A 20,782-nucleotide genomic window follows, 5' to 3' on the forward strand; every position below is an offset into this window, starting at 1 on the left:
TGCTGAACCATGTTTTAGTTACTTTTTGTTCGGGCCACGTGGGGCTCGTGCATGGAATGCTATTAGCTTTAATAGTTTTGCTTTAAATTTAACGGCTTTTATATCAGTACATAAAGTATAATTATGATGAAAACAGTACAGATACATTGAATGTACGTAAATTATAGAATATTGAATAATGCTTGATATTTAATGTTAATGAACCATACGACGAGAAATTCATTTCGCATTCTTAAAGACGGATAATTTAATTGACCAAATGACACATTTGCCCTATCGTCTTATAATATATCATTTGGAAATTTTTACATTATATGTAATACCCAAGTACATTCACTATTTTAGATTAATTTACAAACATAATTTGGAACATTAATATTATATAATATAAAATTAGTGAGAAAACTAGCTTCAATTTAACAGTTATCGTCACTAAAATTACACATGAAAAAACAATGAATGGAGATTTTTTAATACTACGTTGGCAAACATAAAGACAAATAATATAAGTTTCATGTTTAAGTAATTATGTATATAGATCAATATCGTTCCTAAGATTCATCTATAATATTATTGACTTTTTAATACATGATAATTGTCCAAAACAAAATAAAAATATTGCTTTTATTACTTACAACAATAATTTCAAATGACTGTAACGAAAAATTCATAATATATTGATATTTTCCGAAATTAATTTTTACAGTTTTATAATGTTTTCTTTGCTTATACAATTTTCACTGCAATTCCTATATTTATAATTAGTTTTTACTTTTTCAAAACTAATTGTAATACATAATTAATATTTGTCCAATTGTTTGGATACTATTTAATATAATATACACGCTGTCTTATGTCTTCTTATGTTTATTTTTGTTAAAGTATAACAAAAAATATTAGCGAATAAAAGAAAAACCAAGAAAGGTTATGAAAATAAAATTCTGAATAGAAAAATACAGCATTATTTTAATAGGGAAATAATGAACATTTCTGTATACATGTCGCGTTCTATATTTTAATAGATTATTATTGTGTAGCCATTTTAGAAAGAAACTCCATGCATGAACTCATTTATACTGACATACCTACTAAAGAAATAAATTATGTTAATAAATAGTTTCTCAAACATTTTCTTTCAATTCATTTCCTTCAATATATTTCTCTAATACAGTACACTGCTTTCCAAGTATATCTTATATATTGAAATAAAAATTTTCATGAAAACTTTTTACATTCGAGACGATCTCGTGTTATCAAATATATATGTAATACCCCTAAGTGATTTGGTACTAGATTTCAAAAAATATATTACTAACAGGAATTTAATATTTAATATTCATTAATCAATGACACGAAAGCATTGAATTTTTATCGATATCAACCTTATTCTGGATGATGCTCTTTTCATCTCTAAATTAAGTCACATTCATTATATTATTCGATTAATCTTATCAATTCTAGAGTTAGACACTTCATTAAATCTTTGGTCATATATATATATATATATATATATATATACATATCGCAACGAGTGATCGAACTTTCTTCACTTTCCATTCCTTTTCATTCTTTCATCCAACAATACTTTCTTTCATTATGCGTCCACTTACTCTCATTGATTCTTCCAGAATCCTAATCTTCACAACATTCAGATTTATGTCATGTCGTTCTCCTAGAAATATTCTTTTTTTTTTTTTTTTATAACACTGACTTTGATATATCAAAAAATAAATGCACCAAACACCTTCGACTCGCGTATCCTCGTTGTCTCTAATTTCAGATCTTAGATATACTAAATCGATCTAATAGGTACATCCCACTCTATAGCCTTATAGTGTTCAATTATTATTCAACTATAATTGCAATTATCAGGTACGAAGGATTTTCAATTCCGAGGACTACTGGAGCCTGCTTGACTATTTCATGTGTATACTCGGCAGGAAATTTCTCGTCGCTTAATGCTCTATGACGGTCCATCGTCAAGGCGGGCAAATCTCCCTTTCAGATTCTTTTATTTCCTCATTCGTGTCTTACAAGTGGTTAAGGGAGTGCCGTCCTGTCACGTCGTAACCTGACCCGTATGCTCCTATCTCGTCTTCCTCCGACGTCTCTACTTCTGCACAGACTCTTTTCATACCGAGTACATCTCCTTCGTCGCGTACATCACGTGTTCCGCATCATTAGTGCCTCCTGCCTCGCTCGCCTCTTTTGCACTTCTTATAGTACATGCCGCGTTCATCTTGTCATGTTCGAGCCGTATTCACGCTATAAATACTTATAAATAAACATTTTGTCTAAGGGAGAATAGCTTTCTTTCTCTCTCGTATTAATTATCGTCGCGTTCGTAAGTCTAAGGTGCGGATTTTCTGTGAATTTCGTTCTATTTGTTTTTTTCTTTACAGGCTCGCACAACAAGACAGTATATAACTGGCCGTTATAAGAGAGATCAATAATTCATTAGAAATTACAAAATTGCAAATTTTTTACGCTATTTACATATAACAGTTCAAGGGAATTAGAGAATTTTAAGTACTCGCAGATAAGAAAAACTCGTACTACACTCGTATTTCTAAGAAAATCCGAAGAATTTCCCATATGGATTTCGAATAGCAAGACAGGTAATAAGTTACGAGTTCATATATAACTTTTCATGTTTTAAAACTTCAGAGGTCCTATCTTGTTAAAAATATTATGTTATAAAAATGTATTAAATTATATGAAAACGTGAAAGATTTACTTTTCAAAGTATTCATATACGAAATAATATTGTTTTAACCAACACAATTTTTCTAATCTCTCGTAATTTCATTAAATCGTTAAATTTATCGGCAGTGTTAAAATCATTATACTTTTATTACGAAAAGTTTTTTATATAATTTCTTTATTGATAATTATAGAATTATCGGTGCGAAACAAAATGGTGATGATTCGCAAGCTAATTTACAACCTGATCTTTTATGAAATAAACAGAATTCATTATGAAATATCTTTAATTTAAACATTTATTTTAATAATAATGAATTACGGAGTTATTAATTGCTCGATTTTATGAATATATTGTGAGAGAAAAAAAATACATACTTAATTTTGTAGAAATTACGGTCTTAACGTTTAATTACATTTTTAACATTCTCACTTCTTTAATAGATGTTAATATATGCTCAATTAAAAAATAAGATTTAAAATATTTTCCAACATTACTCTACTTCTATAAAGTAACAAAAATACATTGAAATCATCAGATATAAATTACATAAGAATAACCTGCCAATATAACATTAAAATATAAAAATACTGATAAATTAGAAAGCATAATAATGAGTATAAGTCTAAAAAAAAACAAAAAAAAAAAAAAAAACAAAAACAAAAACAAAAAAAAGGAAAACAAGTAATGATAAACAAAATGCAAGCGAATCGAGCAGAATTTATTTTAATTTCTATGTAAAGTAGGCACGAATACGAATCTTGCATTCTCAGAGAATGTATAACAAATTATTGAGAAAATTATATCTAAAATAATATGCTTTGGAATTGTTAAAACTCGGTAAAATTAAATAACATAGGTTAAAAATTTAGTGGAATTCACGTTATTATTCGCTCGATATTTATATAATCGTAATGAGAAATGTTTTTAATGGACATATAGACTTTATTTGTATATGACAAAAGTGTATATGCTGGAAAAGTATAAAATCAGAGAGCAGTAAATTTTACGAGGAAAGCGATAAAACACTTTTTCAATAGCATTTTCATGAGCATACAGAATATTATGTAAATAACATTGAAATAAATTGTTGGTTTATCCTTTCAATTCGATTACTATAATCTTCGATACATTTGATAATATAATTCCAATCTGCTCACATTAAATACATTTAAATAAATTCATCAGGAGGCTTTAGCGAAATAATAGGATTTCAATCATATCTCTCTGATCTGATTATGTCCAAAATACATTACAGAGTTACGTTAAAGCTGAATAATAATGCTGATTGATAGCTAAATATCGGCTCGAGTCGGCCTGAAGGGCGGAAAATTGATTAAAATTAAAGCGTCTTGGACCGTCTTGGAGGGCTCGACCGAAAGCGACATTGAAGTTGTAAATTCTATTATACGGAAGACTTCTTAACAGCATGAAAAAGTTGCCGAGGCGAGGTGCGAAACTTTTAAAATTAGTCCTAACCCAACGCCGGACTCCAATATTCCCTTATATACGCATATAAACGTGGACGACAGTCGGATTGGCGGCGGTGGTACGGCGTCGGTGGGGTCGGATTGGATTTTGCGTAGTGTGGCGAGGGGGTGAGGTAGGTACCGGTGGAGAGGAGGTGGGGTTGAGTTATCCCGGGGCATTATGGGCGCGCAAGTGGCTCGCTCGTTCGTAATAAAACTTGGAGGTAAGATTAATTGTGTAGAAATTTAAGTGCACGACACGCGGCGCGAGGCCACCTCCTCCCCCATCCCCCGACTCACGACCCTTCACGACCAGCACGGGTTGCACCCCGTTATTACCGGACGTCGGCACCGGAGCCGCGGGACGCGAACATGCGGCCAAGGCAGTAGGAGCAGATATGAGTGATGATGAGCCAAGCGGCTATGCTTTCTTGGTGTTTATACACTCGAGCGAGGGGGAGCAAATATCACTGCTCCACGATCTTAATGAAATAATTAGTCGATTCCCCCGGAGCCGACGACTCACTGATAAATCGTCCTTTCTTTCGACTTCTTTTATGCCACTTTTCGTCCCATTCCTTCTGTTTTAATTGAAGCCAAGCAGATTTTAGCTCACGGGCATACGGTAGGCTAAGCGCTTCAGTCACTGCTCTTTCAAATTAATGAGAAACTTAGATGGCCCATTCCTTGTATATTTTCCTATATATTTGACATCAAATTTGCAATAATCTCGATTAATTTGGAGAATTGATGGGAGTATTTGTTTTATGCTGATATCGACTAGTCTTTTAAGCAAAAAATCGCTGATTTTTTTTTTTACGTTAATATAATCAGACAAAATATTAATGCTTTCGCGAAACTTTGTTTTTAAATAGTTAGATATTTTTCAGTGTGAAATCTATTTCTGTAATATATAAGAATTTCCTAAAGCGCAAATCATATTTAAAGTTAACAAAATATTTTAAAGTAATTGCCAGAACGAATATTTAAGTGCTTTAACCCAAAGTTAACGTAACTACAATTTATTTCTTTCATACTATTAAAATTTTATTAAAATTATAGTTAAATTACTACCGTTTCAATGGAGCGATTTTTTCTTATATATTAAAAAAAAATAATAATAATTAAAAAGAAAAAAGAATCTTGACTTATAAATGACGTATGACTTAGTTTAAAACTATTACAATCGCAATTATGTAAAAATTAATTACTCTGTTTATTTCAATATATCAATGATCTTCTCCTAGCAATTAATAAGTAACTAATAAGTTTTATAATTACTTTTTTTCATTATATATTTCTAAGAACTTACAACTTTATAAACAATAATAGTTCGTTTGTTAAACTTGCACCGTCTATGTAATATGAAAATATTGATATTTTTTAGTCAATTTTAATAACTACAACGAAAATAGTATTTTGTGTACTTGCACTTGTTGTTCGTAGGTATATAAAAGCAAATTTACTCGTTCATACATATGCGTATCGATAAACAGTCGACTGAATAATAGTTTGATGAACGTATGCAACAATGGACAGCAAATCTAAAATAATTGTTTAATATATTCGAGCTCCACAATTGACCCTAAAATATATTATTTTCGCTATTACGAATAATCATTATTATAATAGTAAGACAGTGTTGAATTTATCGCTCAAATTAATGATAAATAATAGTTAAGGTACATAATGTATTATTTAGTGGTTAATATAATCGTTTAGGAGGAATGTGGATGGACTGGTCTATACTACAAATAACGGAAAAGTAGGAATAAGTCATCATTATAATATTATTATAACCATCACTATTACAGTTAACACTATTACTTGTGAGAAACATGTATGATAAAACTAGCAAAAACGTAGCCACCTGGTGGCCGTTTCTTCCATGACGTATACTACTATGCTAGTATATAGTATATACTACCTTTATATAGTATATACTACCTATACCATATACTACCTATATGCTAACGACGCTACTCCTCACCTACACACCTTCACTAATATAATATTTTGTCGATAGAATGTATTGAATCAAATTAAACGAAATTTTTCTAGTGTATGTATAATAAATTACTTCTGTTCAATGAAGCTTAAAATACAGATTAATATTAAAATTTTTATATGTTTGTAATAATCAATATTATTTTTACTGCTTTTTTATTATCTACTGGATATTTGTATAACTTTTTATTTATCCATAAATATTTACAAACTGGCTTTTTTTTCAATTACATAAAATAAATTAATTTAATATAAGAAATATTATGTAATAATATTAATTTCAGAAATAGATTTTTATTTAATAAATGTCATATACAATTTCGTTAATTATAACAATTATACCAATGATTTATTAAATTATTATATGAATTCTGAATTATTGTTCATTTAAATGCTTTACAACGTTTATAATTCCAACGTTCGTTAAAATGTTTTCGAAAGATCGATTTTTTCAATTATTTACTATTCTGATAAACAAATTATTACTTTTTTAAGCTTATCTATATTGTTCTTTATAATTTCTCTGAAATATTAGTATAATTCATCATTGATGCTAAAAAATTTGTTTGAAATTGTTAAATTGATAAATTTTGACCGCCATAAAAATATTCATAACATTATAGTTGATGTTTGCACAAATGATAATTAAATAATTTTCTACTAACATATCTATAAATACTGCAAATTGCCTATGGCTTAGTATTTTCTACTACTTATAAATGAAATAATTAAGTTATGATATCTTGATGATACGCTAATCTTTTACTGAAACAGTTTCACGCGTTAAATTTTATAATAAACTAATCTCATCAATATGTTTATAAAGTAAGTATTTTCAGAAAATAAAGTATAGGAGAATGACAATATTAAATATGAAATACTTCATTTATAGCATGTTTTTTACTTAAAATCGAGCGTTCGTACTGAAGTTCGACGTAAGCAGACGAAGTAAATATTTTAAGGCATTGATTTCTTTCACGTGAAATTATTTAATCTATAATTATGTATTAAGCAGATGAGATAAAAATCAGATACTGGAGTGTTTGTATTTTTCTTTTTATTGCATTTAAAGTTGTTTATGTAAAACTATATAACCACATTGCCAGGGATAATCGTTGTTTATATTTTCGCTATTCCTATATATTTACTACTTTGATCAATAATATTGATATTGTATTATAGCATTATAGATAATCATGTTACTAATAATTTTTTAATAATGTTATAATTTTATAATAATTCAAAGTTTTTTATTTCAATGATATATCGATAAAAATGCTTTAGATATTACCAACAATCGAAATCGAAGTGTCGAATCAAAATTCAGAACCACAGGATGTTGTAGAAATTATGAAAAATAAAAATTTAAATGACATAAAAATGAAATAAATGAAATGACTTATCCCAAATTTTTTTGTATTACATGTAATTCTTTGAATCTCCAAATATAATACAAATTTGTGCAATTAACAGAATATAATGATGCAATGAGAATGAGACGTAGAAGGCGTGGGAATATCTAAACTTAAGAAGATTTAGCAATCGTAAATTCAATATTAAATTAAATATTGTTGTGATAATCCTTTCTTTTTGTTCTCTATTGTATATTGTACTTTTTGAATTTATAATTTCGATATAAAACTCTTATATCGAATTTCATAAAATTGTTAATTTGGCTGTGTTAACGGTAAAGTGGACAGCATTCTGTTAACAAAATTTAAAAATGTCTAACTTTCAAAACTTAGTCCTGTTTTATCTGATTTTCTAATATTTAAATGAAAAATCATGTACATCTTAAAACATAAATCAATATATGAAAGAAACATATAAGTACCTTGTGGAAATCAAATAAATCTGCACATTCATAGTACTTCGTACAGTGCACTTATAAATACTAATTTTACAAGCTATATTAGAGAAAATTTTAGACCATAATAATGAGAATAAAAACAAAAATTCTTCCATATAAATAAATATTTTTAATATTTATTTTACAATATCTGTAAAAGAGAAAAAATAATTTATAATATTTTTGATAATTGTATTTTGCAATATGTATAAATTTTGTTATTTTACCTGTAATGTTAAAAATCAAGTACACCTGTTTTTACTTGCGATATTATAATTAAGTTATAATAAACTTTGTTAGTAAAAAGGTCTGTATAAATCTCTTCAGCACTTGACTGCAATCATAGAGAGTGTTGTTATTCAAAACAAATTTTATTTTACATAAAAATAATGAAGTTCGTTCATATCAGTACAACATATAGTGTGCAGTCGCAATTAAATTTGTATTTTTATTTTTTTCAAAAGTGAAAAATCGAAAATCCATTATTGCTATAATATTATAAAATTTATTCAGTTTTAAAATACAAATTTATTACATAGTATCACGTATGTGAAAGACACTTTGTCCATTACATTACACTAGAGATAATGTCAATTTCAATAAAATATAAATGTATTCCATAAATTTATTTTAATTGATTCATAGAACTTTCCATGATGGTGTCCCATTACCAATGTAGTTATTATGAATTTAAACTTAAAATTATTGCAAATAGCTAATTTAAAAGTAAAACTACGAAAGACCTACTTCAATCGCTTGTTAATAAAAAATATGAATATTGATTTTTTATTACTGACTTCTCTTATTAATCAAGTTTTGCAGTTTCAGTCATTGTAAAGAATTCTAATTAAGAATTTTTTCATTATTATAGAAAAGAGATTTAATTTTTTTTCCATAAAGATTGTTTCAATTTCAAAAAATTAAATGGGCCAATGTCAAAATTAATATAAGTTTTTATTAAAGTTATAATCGAATATTAAAATTCCTTACAATAAAAAAAAAACAAAACAAAAAAAAAATTCAATAGATTATATTATTTTTAAATTCGCTCAGGGTTTTCTGCCGATACATTAAATACTTATTTAACTAAATTGAACATTTCATTCAAATTTTTATAAATAGAAATCTTATTTTTTAACAATGAGTATATTAACATTGTAATTACTTTAGGACATTGTTTATCTAATATTAATGTATTGGTAATAAAAAAAAAACATTATACAATTAATTATTTTGATTAAATAATAACTTATATAATCTCTACTGTGTAAAAACACCGAAATTAAAAATATTGAGGTCATAATTATAATAGTTTTTTTCCTATTATTTTTTTAATAGTTGTATTAAAATTGTTAATTTTGTTCATTCATGCTTGCTCTATTCACTGAAAAATCACAAAAACAAGTATTCACTGCAAAAAGTTTAGAAAAGTTTTTCGTAAATGTGAGTGAAAGTTAAAATCCTGAATGTACGATAACTTTTATAGTTTCAAAAGTAAGTTTCGAGAGATGGCTATTCAAAGATTTAATATCCGATATATCATATTGACTATCAGATATAAAATTGTTTACGAATGCATTATTTTATCGATAATACGTTGAAGATTTTGTTCCATTGTTTATTTATTCATGTACGTATAATATATAATTTCACGTTATAAATAGTAGTAGTAAAGTTTTTCTGTTGCTAAAAATTTTTATTTATACAACCAAATTATATTGAATTTTTTTTCTACTATCTTCTTTCATTTATATAACACCAATCGAACGGCGATATTAAGGGCTCAGTCATTTTCTTCTAAGAATGTAAGTGCACCAAAACTTCTACTTAATGAAGAATTATTTAGATAAAGAATCGTTTGCAAAAAAAATTATTCACTAACATCGGTGTTGTCAACACACTATTTTACAAATCGTTCGAAAGTAAGGCTCATTAAATCTAATTTTCCCGTATAAAAATCACATAATGTCCCGTAATAATAATAATAATAATAATAATAATAATAATAATAATAATAAAAAAGGAGTCCTTCTTTATCGAGAAAAATTTAATAGCGCCGGAGTATCTATCTCAACTCCATAAAAACAAAGTTCACAAGCGTAACGACCAGAAAAAGGAAATAAATTAAAATGAATAAAACATTTCCTTTAAAATAAAATTCCCTCAATCTCAAGGTCTGGTCGATTCAAGGAGACTGGCAGCGACTTTATTGAAACGGCGCATGTGCGCTCCTGTCCGATCGGCTCCCCTCCCCACCTTCGGAATACAGAGCGTCAACTTGATATGAAGAAACGCCGAGTGTCTTTCGGTTTTTTTAGCATCGCGCGAGCACCCGCGTAAGTCGAAGTAATCGCTTTTCCCGAGTCGCTCGCAGCCGTGGATGGCAGCCATGTGAAAATCTATCTGGAAAAAACGTGGCCGCTCACGAACAATGTTGTCGAGAGTTGCACACACTCGCGCGACTCGGCCCGATGGATGAAACGAAATTTTTCATCAGCTTGCCCGTTGGAAATAAAGTTTCCGAGTTTGTTTCACTATACTTTACTCCCCTTTTCACTCGCTCTCCCATCCCGAATTACAAGGAATTGAGATAGATAAATAAAGGTAGACACTGAGGACGAACTGCAGAAGGGGCGGTCGAGGGGTGGAGAAATTACGTACCCGTATCAACTTTGAGGACTTTTATTTGTACGGAACATGGACCCCTATATTCTCCTACCCATTTACTCGCCGATGATAGATGCTTCGAAGATACGATGCTTACAGATCGATGCCGCCTATTCTAATCGGCAATATTCTCATGAAATATTTCTGAATTCCAGTTAATATAATCTGCCGATTTAACGAAGGATACGATGAATCTTACGGCCTTTAATGGATAACGATAATAATGAGTAATGAGGCACTTTTCACGCTCGAAAAACTAATAAATATTAAAATCCGTTTTGAACGATACCGACCAAGCCCTTTATTGACTGTACTTTCTCAACTTTCTTTCTTCTTCTACGTCACTTAGATTTTGAAAAAGTACCATTAGAAACGATATTAAATCATTCGCACTTAATTACTAATATCATAATAAACAGCTTTCTTAGAAATAAAATCATTGAATGTATAAATTTTACTCTATAATTAAACTATTATTACTAATTTATTGACATTAATTTATTGACACCAAATATCAATTGATCTCTCCCTCTCTCTCTCTCTCTCTCTACTACTACTACTACTACTACTACCCCTATCGTATATTCATGTTCCTCTTCTAATCTGTCGCTTACACAATCACAAGATTAAAAAACAAAAAGTATATGTAGATTTATAATCAATAATTTTATCTGCTTATCAAATGCTTAATTTGTCATAAATTTAACGATATATATATATATATATATATATATATATGTATGTATGTATATGTTATCGGTATGCATTGGATAGAAGAATATATCATGTTTCACAAACTTTAACTTATATCATAACTTTAATTTTTCTTGCTGCACTTTAATTAAACTTATAAAAAAGCCGGCGCTTATGAATTCTTCAATTGTGAATACTATTTATATATACTTAATCTTAAATACTTTAAAATGCCGTTAAAATATTCCGGAAACTACATTTATGGAGAGGCTTCAATTTTAAAATGTATTATTATATGGTTGCCCCAAGGGAACCCATTCATTCTCATAAATTCTGACCCTTACAATATTCTAAAGTACACTTTACCTATATAAGCAAAACAAAATATATTTTAATAATATTCTGTATAAATTTTTATTTAATAATGGACTTTTAGAAGGTATCGGAAAATAGTTTCTCTACTACTTTTCTCTTTTTATTTTCTTTTTCTTTTTAATATTTGTAAATTCTGTCTAAATTATATTCATAAGTAGACATCTATCGTTATAAAACAGATGTTGCATAATTTGCTTAAAGACAGACATAATATCCACAAAACTACTCTTTCTTATCATTTGTTTAACAAAGCTGTAATTGTAACTAACGCACGTGTAATCTTATAATTGCATAATTATTTGAAAAATATATTTACAATTTATGGTCATAATAAGTTGTGTTCTAATCTTCGAAAATCACGTAATCATTATAAATGTTCCTTGCAATAAAATAATATCATGAATTAAAATCAATTTGTTTTAATTTTAAGAGAAAGTTTGAATTGAAGCCACGATCCCATTGAAATTATTCAAAAGTTAGCATTTTCGAAAATAATTAAACGAAAGCAAATTTTAGAAATTAAAATATTTAACGCTCATTTTCTATAATAATCCCAAAAATCTCTAACACGATTATTCAATTTTAACAATAAATATACGAAATTTTGAGGAATGCAAAGTCATTTTATTGTTTAACTAATTGACCTATTTGTATGTTGACGTGCATGCATAATAAATTTTCGTTAAATTGCAGTGGCCTGTCTATCGAAGGCCAATAAAATCTTGAAAATAATAGTACAAATAGTTTCGGTTAACGTATGCCATGGCATAGATAGTCACATGAATGTATAAAATCAAGGAACGTAAATTGAGCGAGTACTATCATAGTATATACATAGGAAAACAGCGAAAGGAAGTATCCTAGAAACTCATAAATATCCTTCCGCTTCACATATGGTATATTCCCCGATTACTTAATTCCGCACATGAGATCTCTGTCCTAAATTAATTTGCCGAACCCTCATTGACTTCAGAATACCCTCTCCGTTTACAACATAACACAGAGTTCCAGTCAAATGTATGGAAAGATGATAGTCGATCTGAATTCACCAGAGTCTGATTTCCCTCTTCCCTAAAACACAATCCGTCTCCTTCTCTCTCTCTCTCTCTCTCTCTCTCTCTCTCTCTCCCTCTCTCCCTCGCCATCTATCGAGGATGGCGACAGCAGTGCTAGCAGTGGCGCCCATTCATTCCCATTACTGCTCTTCCACCTATTCTCCAGCGTTATAAAGATTGTGGGCGATGGAGCGAGTAGTGGCTAGTCGGGCGCCATCTAGCAATGATAGTTAACCGCATACGCTTACCTATGTGTGCGCATGCGACCGTGTATCGTACTCCTTTGCCCAACTGTTAAAGTGATCAAATACGTTTGGATGAATGTATAGGGACCTGTGTTGGTAAATATCAATAAACGCAGTTTATTGTATAACGCAGAGATGAGCTGCGTGGATAACTGCTTTACGCGAACATAAAAAAATTTGCAAGGAAGTTGATGTATAAGCAAGTCTTTCAACCCATCTTGCTTCGTTACATTGTCGTTTGAATGGGAAAAAGGTCTTCTTAATTAAAAGTAGATTCTATTTATTGCCTCAGTTTCGTAATTATAAACATTGAAAGAACGTTTTAAAACATTAATTTTCAATTTTTTGACAAATGGTATTAGATGGAATAGTATGAAATTCATTAATATCTTCTTTAATAATTTATTCTTTGTAATAAAAAAATCTGATGAATAATAAAATTATATTATTATATAGAAAAATGAATAATAATAGGCTCCTACATATATATATAAATTGTTTTTTTTTTTTTTTTTTTGAATTATCGACTATTCTGACTATTTTGAACGGGCATTGTATAGTTTCTCAAAAATAATTTCATTATTTCGGCAATATATTCGCGAATACTTTCACTATACAATCTCTCCTTTATAAGTTTAGTTTGAGCTTATGTTTTTATATAAAATAAAATGTAAAATAAAGATCTATTTTTACTTGTACCACGTATTTAATTTTTTGTTTTCATTCGTTAAATATAGGAATATCGAAAATTTTCAGTTCTGCAACACTTTAATAATTAATGAAAAATTCATTTCAATAAAAATTAAATTTTTTTACCAAAAAAAAAAAATGTTCTGTTTTTATATTAAAATGCTTCTTATAAAAATTAATTCTTTTTCATCTTTTCCTGAAATAGAGTAATAAAATAATTTCTTAATCAACTCATTAACATAAATTAATCGATTACCTTAATAAAATAAATAATATGAAATATTATTAAATATTTAACAAAACAAAAAACAAAACAAAACAAAACAAAAAAACAAACAAACAAACTGAAATAAATACGCTATTGCCTTGGAATATCGCTTTCAATATACAAAATATAAAGTACGTACAATGTATTTCATAATATAGGAAGTAAGATTGTCTCCGGCTTAAATTTATCCTCTGTAAAAAAGTTTTTCGACTACTTATATATGAGTTTAAAAAATTATTTTTTATTAACGTTTTAAATCAAAATTATTTTCAAAGTAAAAAAAAATTAAGTAAGCGCGATGAAAAAGAGCTAAAATGTTGGAGCGATTCCAAACGTTAATATTATTTCGCGATAGAGTTTATATTTATAAAGTTGATAAAAGTTGATAATTATTGTGAAATACCTAATCCAAAGTAAATGATAATATGCAATATAATATTAGAAAGTAGAAGTTAATTGCTCGTAAAATATTTTCTATATGAATAAATTAATTTATAGCAAATACACATACGAATACTACACTTAAATCTTATGTGACGCATAAATAAATGTTTACTTATGCATATTAAAAACTAGATGTATAGCAAAATTTCAAAGCAATTCGGAGCTTCGATAGTTGCCGACTACGTGCGTTAATAAAAGCTTCTTAGACATTTCAAAATTCTTTTATTTTTTATTTTTTTTTTATTTTTAATTTTTTTCTATATCATTGGAAAATAGCTCTATTGCATAGAGAATGCCAGGACTAATCTCTGAAAGGATAAGCCAAGCATGAAAAGCGAAAAGTGCCATTGCACGTGACATTCGCACTTTATAATGTAAAATGAAAGCTCATACTAATAAACATCTAGTTATAAATTCAACGGAAGCTTGCTTTCGACGTGTGCATCAATTATCCCCTGTATAAGGTGCATAAAGGGCTGTATTTAAAGAAAAAAAATGCTCGTTCAAAGGATAGTGTGCGGATATGAAAGCTGAGAGAAAATAAAAGAAAACAGAAAAGCCAGCTGCTCGAGGCTTTACAATTTCGGATCAGAACAGACACAAACTCAACTATTTAATGTATACAAACGATCTCTTCTTCGAGGATTTTTTTTTTTTACTTTTACTCCCTCTTAGTCGTCGTAGTCGTCGTAGTCGTCGTGGTCTTCGACGCCTTAGTCGCTGTCGTCGTCATTTTTCTCCTCCTGTATTACCAACCCTTCCCTCCACCATCATCTTTCGTCATCTCGTTCACTCACATGTTCTGGATATCTCTATTGATGCCGTTTCGTCTCTCTCTCTCTCTCTCTCTGTCTCTCTCTCTCTCTCTATCTCTATCTCTATCTCTATCTCTATCTCCTTATATGCTGCAGACTTTTTACGATACGATAATCGCCGGGCTTCTCTCTCACGTGCGCGACTTGTCGCAGCTTCTAGAGAGAATTACTTAGATAAGGCGGGGGCGAGTAGCGGCGTGGGTAGTAAAGGGGGAGAGTAGGGAGGTTGGTATAGAGGAAGACGCGACCAGGACGTGAGGTGGAAGTGCAGCCTAGCGAGGAAACTTTTGACGCTCCTCCCTAACCTCGCTAGATGAGCTACGGCTGCACGTACGCAGACGAGTATATGCGTATAAAGCCGCTTTCATGGAGAGTAGCTTTAAGTCTCTGAAAGAAGAAACCCTTAAAATGAAGGTAGAAGGAGACGTAGGGGTTTTCTCTAGAGTAGTAAAGTCCTACTAAACGCACAGGTAAATATTTTTGTTGAGTGTGCCCCCTTACCGGAGTGGCTAATTTCTTACAGAATTAACGAAATTCCCAAACTAAATGCATAATTTAACAGCATTGCCAACTATATAATGTCATGTTCTAACTTTGCTATGTCTTTCTCACTACGTTTTTATAATTGCGGGGGAAACGTTTAAGCGAGATAAAGCCTTATTTCTTGCATCCTGGAAAATGTAAAACTAGATAAAAAGTTAAACCACTGATGTTACTAGTAATATTATTTCAATTTAAAAGAAAGATGCAAGAGAGTGTTACAATTTACATAATAATGTTAAGTAATTTAAAAATATCTTGGTACTATTTTACAAGTTTGTAGTAAATTTTGGAGGATTGTTATCGATATTGGAAAAAGTAATTTAACGAATAATCGAAGATACTTAGTACATCTTTCATATATATATATATATATATATATTAAAGCCATTTATCGTGTAATCAAATGAATTTTTTTAAATTCACCATAAATTTTGTCTGCTTTTATTTTGAAAAAAAAAACGGTTACATGCGGTATGTACATACCACATGAGTTTGTGAACTACAACTTTTTAGCGAGTTCTATCGTTTAAAGTGGTTGAATTTTCTTTGGAATTTCATGTATTTTTATTATTATTATTCTGGACGAGTAAGATTACTTTTATTAGTTTAAAAGTTTGTAATTATTTACATTCTTTTTTCTTCTCTTTTAAATTCACGTACATTTTATTTTTTTAATGTTAATAGCTATTTATAGTTTTAAAATGAAAATTTTCAAAAACAAAAAACTATTTTCCAAGCTAGCCATCCAAGACTTTGCGTGAAATAATTTAATGATTTTTTTTTGCCATGATCTTTAATATTTCAACTACTATAAAATGTAACTATTTATACAATGGCAACAGTGATTCCAATATTATGTTAAAAAATCGACGAAACCTAACTATTATTGTACATATATATATATATATATATATATACATTAGTCGTATCAAGATCATTATTATTCAGAAGCAATAACGTAAACTCGTATAATTATATATACATATTATTAATCGCCTTAAGAGATGAAGAACTTTCACTAGAATGCTTTAAATTGATTGTTAAGTACAGTGAGAATATATCCGTAATACTATATGTCAAACACAATAGGCATACAATTGCATAAATCTACTTACGAAACATTTATTATGAAAATATAATTGGTTAAAGTAAGCCATTAGTTTGCTACTTCTCTACATTACTTGCAGAAAATTTGAAATTTATAAGTTGAAAAGCCTTCAAAGTACATTTAATCTCGATAGATTTGAACGAAATTATCTGGAATGGGATAATAGGCATTAAAATGGCAAAAGCCAAACAAATTTGTACATAATGCAATCGCCTTAAGGACTTTCAGTCGAGCATTGCTAGCAAACAGTTCGCGCTCGCCGTATTTTGCGAATTTTCGGTCGGACCACTCGACGTGGGGCGCTCTACATTTACGTTTCGTTTCTCTCTTGCACCGACCCCCCCCCCCAACTCACCACGCAATTTCCTCCACTAAATCCATCCAACGTTACATCCTTTCACCTCCACCGCTTCCTCGTCTCGTGCCAGCAGCAGCAGCAGCAGCATCAGCAGCAGCAATACCAACAGCAATGGCAGGGGTACCTAGAGCTCGACAAATTTGCGGTTAAGACATTTTCGGCAAATAATTACACCTTCGTCTCGCTCTTGCGACCATTGTACATGTATGCACGCACGCATCACCTCCTCGACGTAAGAACGCCGACGAATTTCATGACTTGGCGACGTCTCGAGCGCCGGGCAGATTCGGTTTTGCCGCCGCGTCGCACTTTGGCCCGAGTCAGGTGACGACGATAGCGACTGACTCCGTTAGCCCCTTCCCCTTTTTGCCCACATGGTTTTTTAGACGTGCGAGAGGGTCGAGGGAGCGAGAGCTATTCGCTTGGCTTTTCCCATTCGCTTCGCTTCATTCTGTAGCGCGCTGTTTTTGAACGGATGACTAATGGCGGCGGTTTAGGGCTGGATTAGTTTTGAATTATGGACATTTCTTGTTTAAAAGCAGGCAGGATCGCGAGCCGACGCACTCCAGAACGCAGCTTATGTAAGACACTGGATTTTAGTGGTAAGGGTCGCTACGTATTGACCACCCTGGCGGAATGAAAGCAAATCCGGGACGTCGATTACTCGGTTGCAGGAAGAATAAGTTCGTGAATATTATCGCGTTGGTTGAGTAAATTTCTATATCGATCGAAGGCTCGATATCGTCCATGTAATTAATGAGTTTGATAGGTAATAATGTATCACATGCACGCGTAAGGTTGAAGGCGAAAAGAGATGGGAAATAGGTGATGTTAGCATTAGTCGATATAAAGATATATGCAGGTAAATATTAAAAATCATTTTCCGGCGTAATATTGAGAAGAAGAAGGGCTATTATTCTGTATGAGTTTATGACTTTGAAGATATCAAATCATCGGCATTACTATTCAAAGCCGATTATTTTAAAATAAGAACTCAAAGTTTCTGTTAGTTTACCGAATTATTTTTCAAACAAAGGGTATAACGAGTAATTGAATTGAATCAAAGTGGTAGAAAAGAAATCCTGTAATAAAACATTTTAAGAATTTATAAAAATTATTATATAATATTTTGGCAGATGCAGATTTAATTGAGAATTTTTTTTTTGTTACTAATAATAAATGACATTTTTTCTTTAATTATTAATCCGACCTGTGAATCGTTATATAATATAGAAGTCAGCTAAATTTCAAGTAAGTAAATGTAGTAATTTTAATATAAAATATATTTTACTAGCTGATTTTGAAAAGGTGATTTTAAGAAACCGCTTCTAAAGTTCATAATTTCCTGCTTTTAACATTTCATATAAAATACACTTTCAACTCATAGAACTCCATCAATTTATTTACTTTGATTAACTGAAAACTTGTTAAAAATAAAAAACAAATCAAAAATTAAAAATTTTCAGACGACGTATTTAAAGGAAATATAAAAACTGTGAAATTAACATTGTGGATCGAATAATCACACTTATTAGCTCTTTTTTATTAGATGTATGTATACGTGCTTTTTACATTCGATGATTATGTATATTTTTTTTATTTCAATATTAAAATATTAATGGCTTTCTAACATCAAACATACAATATTTACCTTTGCATGTATCTTTGGATTTATAATTAAATTTATTCGATTTATCCTACTTTCCGGCAGCAATTTTTAATGTTGTGTACATTAATTCGTACAAACATTTGTTACAAAAGAAAACAATCACAAATTACTTTCTAGTTCTCTAATAAATTGCAATTTTAACATAAAAAAATATATATAGTATTAATTTGAAGAAAAAAAAATCATTTTAATTAATTTATATTAATCAATTCTAATAAATACAGATACATTAATTATTGTATAAATAACATTTAATTAATCGATTTGTTTACAATTAAAAAGAAACAAACAGACAAAATTTCTTATATGTAATTCGTTACACAGATAACAACTTATTTATATAATATTTAATTACGCTACTAACAATAACTTTCAACTTCATCAGAAATTTAAAAATTATATCAATAATTTGTGAATATATAATAACAAAGAATTAGTAACAAATCTATAGATAATTTTATTATTTTTATTTTATTTTATTTTACTTTTTAAGATCAGAATAATAAATCAGAAGAAAACATTTACACTTACAATATTTATTGCGAGCAACTCTTTTTTTTTTGCGAAAAGGTGAAGGAAATACGTGAACAGAAAAGATGAGTGAAATTTTTCGAGAACTCCGCCACTACTTTTTATTTACATTATATTATGGGATTCTTATACAAGAAATTTAAGGCCTACCGAAGAATCAAATTTTATTTACATGAATATACTATTAAGCTGTTATTTCCAACTCTATTTATATTCTATATAATAGATTACAAATTGGCATTAGTGTAGATAATGTCATAATTAATGCATAATTATATGAGATTTATAATGGAGATACCTCGAATGTACACATTCATAAAGTCAAGTGAGACATAACTTTCATACACTAGTCACAGTATTACTTTAATTACTGATTAAAATTCTCGTTGTTTAAAACTTGATATAAATAAATGACCTAAATTGTCAATAAATTCCGATACCTATTCAAAGTTTGATATCGGGAATTAAAATAAGTGCATTTTATTGTATTTTATTGACAAGAAGTTTATTATTATAATAGTTAGAATAATGCATGATTATATATAGCATTATTCATTACTACGTATTAGCATATTATTTGTGAGTACGAGGGTCTGTCTCTCTCTCTCTCTCTCTCTCTCTCTCTCTCTCTCTCTCTCTCTGTGTGTGTGTGCGTGCGTGCGTACGTGCGTGCGAGTACATATCCATATATATCGGTATAGTATTGTACTAAATTTCTTCTTTTATTGGATTGAAAAACAAAATTTTTTCAGCTATTCTTACACTTTTATATCTTTTATTTTAATACAATGAATACAAACAATCTAATATTGTTTTAATCTTTGTTGTTTTACATATTAAACAACCAATGAATCTTTTGATAAAAATCGAATATTTTTTTATCCAAATAATGAATGAGCAAGTTTACATATATATATATATATATATATATGTATACATGTATGCCACAATGAAGGGAAAAAAAGGTCTAACAATTTTCATAAAAAAAAAACTGGTTACACGGGGAAATATAAGAAAAATATCAAGCTTATCAACGCATGGAGCGCAATATTTTTAGGGTAAAATTCAATAACCTCAAGCTTCTCTGCTGCTCTTCTTTATCAACGACGATCTGGAATATACTCCGAGGAAAGAGATCGAGGAGGAGGAATACAAGGAAGAAAAAAACAAAAGAGCCCTCAATGTCCCAAGCCGTTAAAACAATCGCCACTTATGAAAAGAAAGAGAGCTCTTTCAGAAATATTCCTTATCGCCTGGAGGACCAAGAAACTAGTAAGATAACGTCAAGTAAG

Source organism: Ceratosolen solmsi, unplaced genomic scaffold (genome assembly GCF_000503995.2).
Source record: "Ceratosolen solmsi marchali unplaced genomic scaffold, CerSol_1.0 scaffold2, whole genome shotgun sequence".
Lineage (NCBI taxonomy): Eukaryota > Metazoa > Arthropoda > Insecta > Hymenoptera > Agaonidae > Ceratosolen > Ceratosolen solmsi.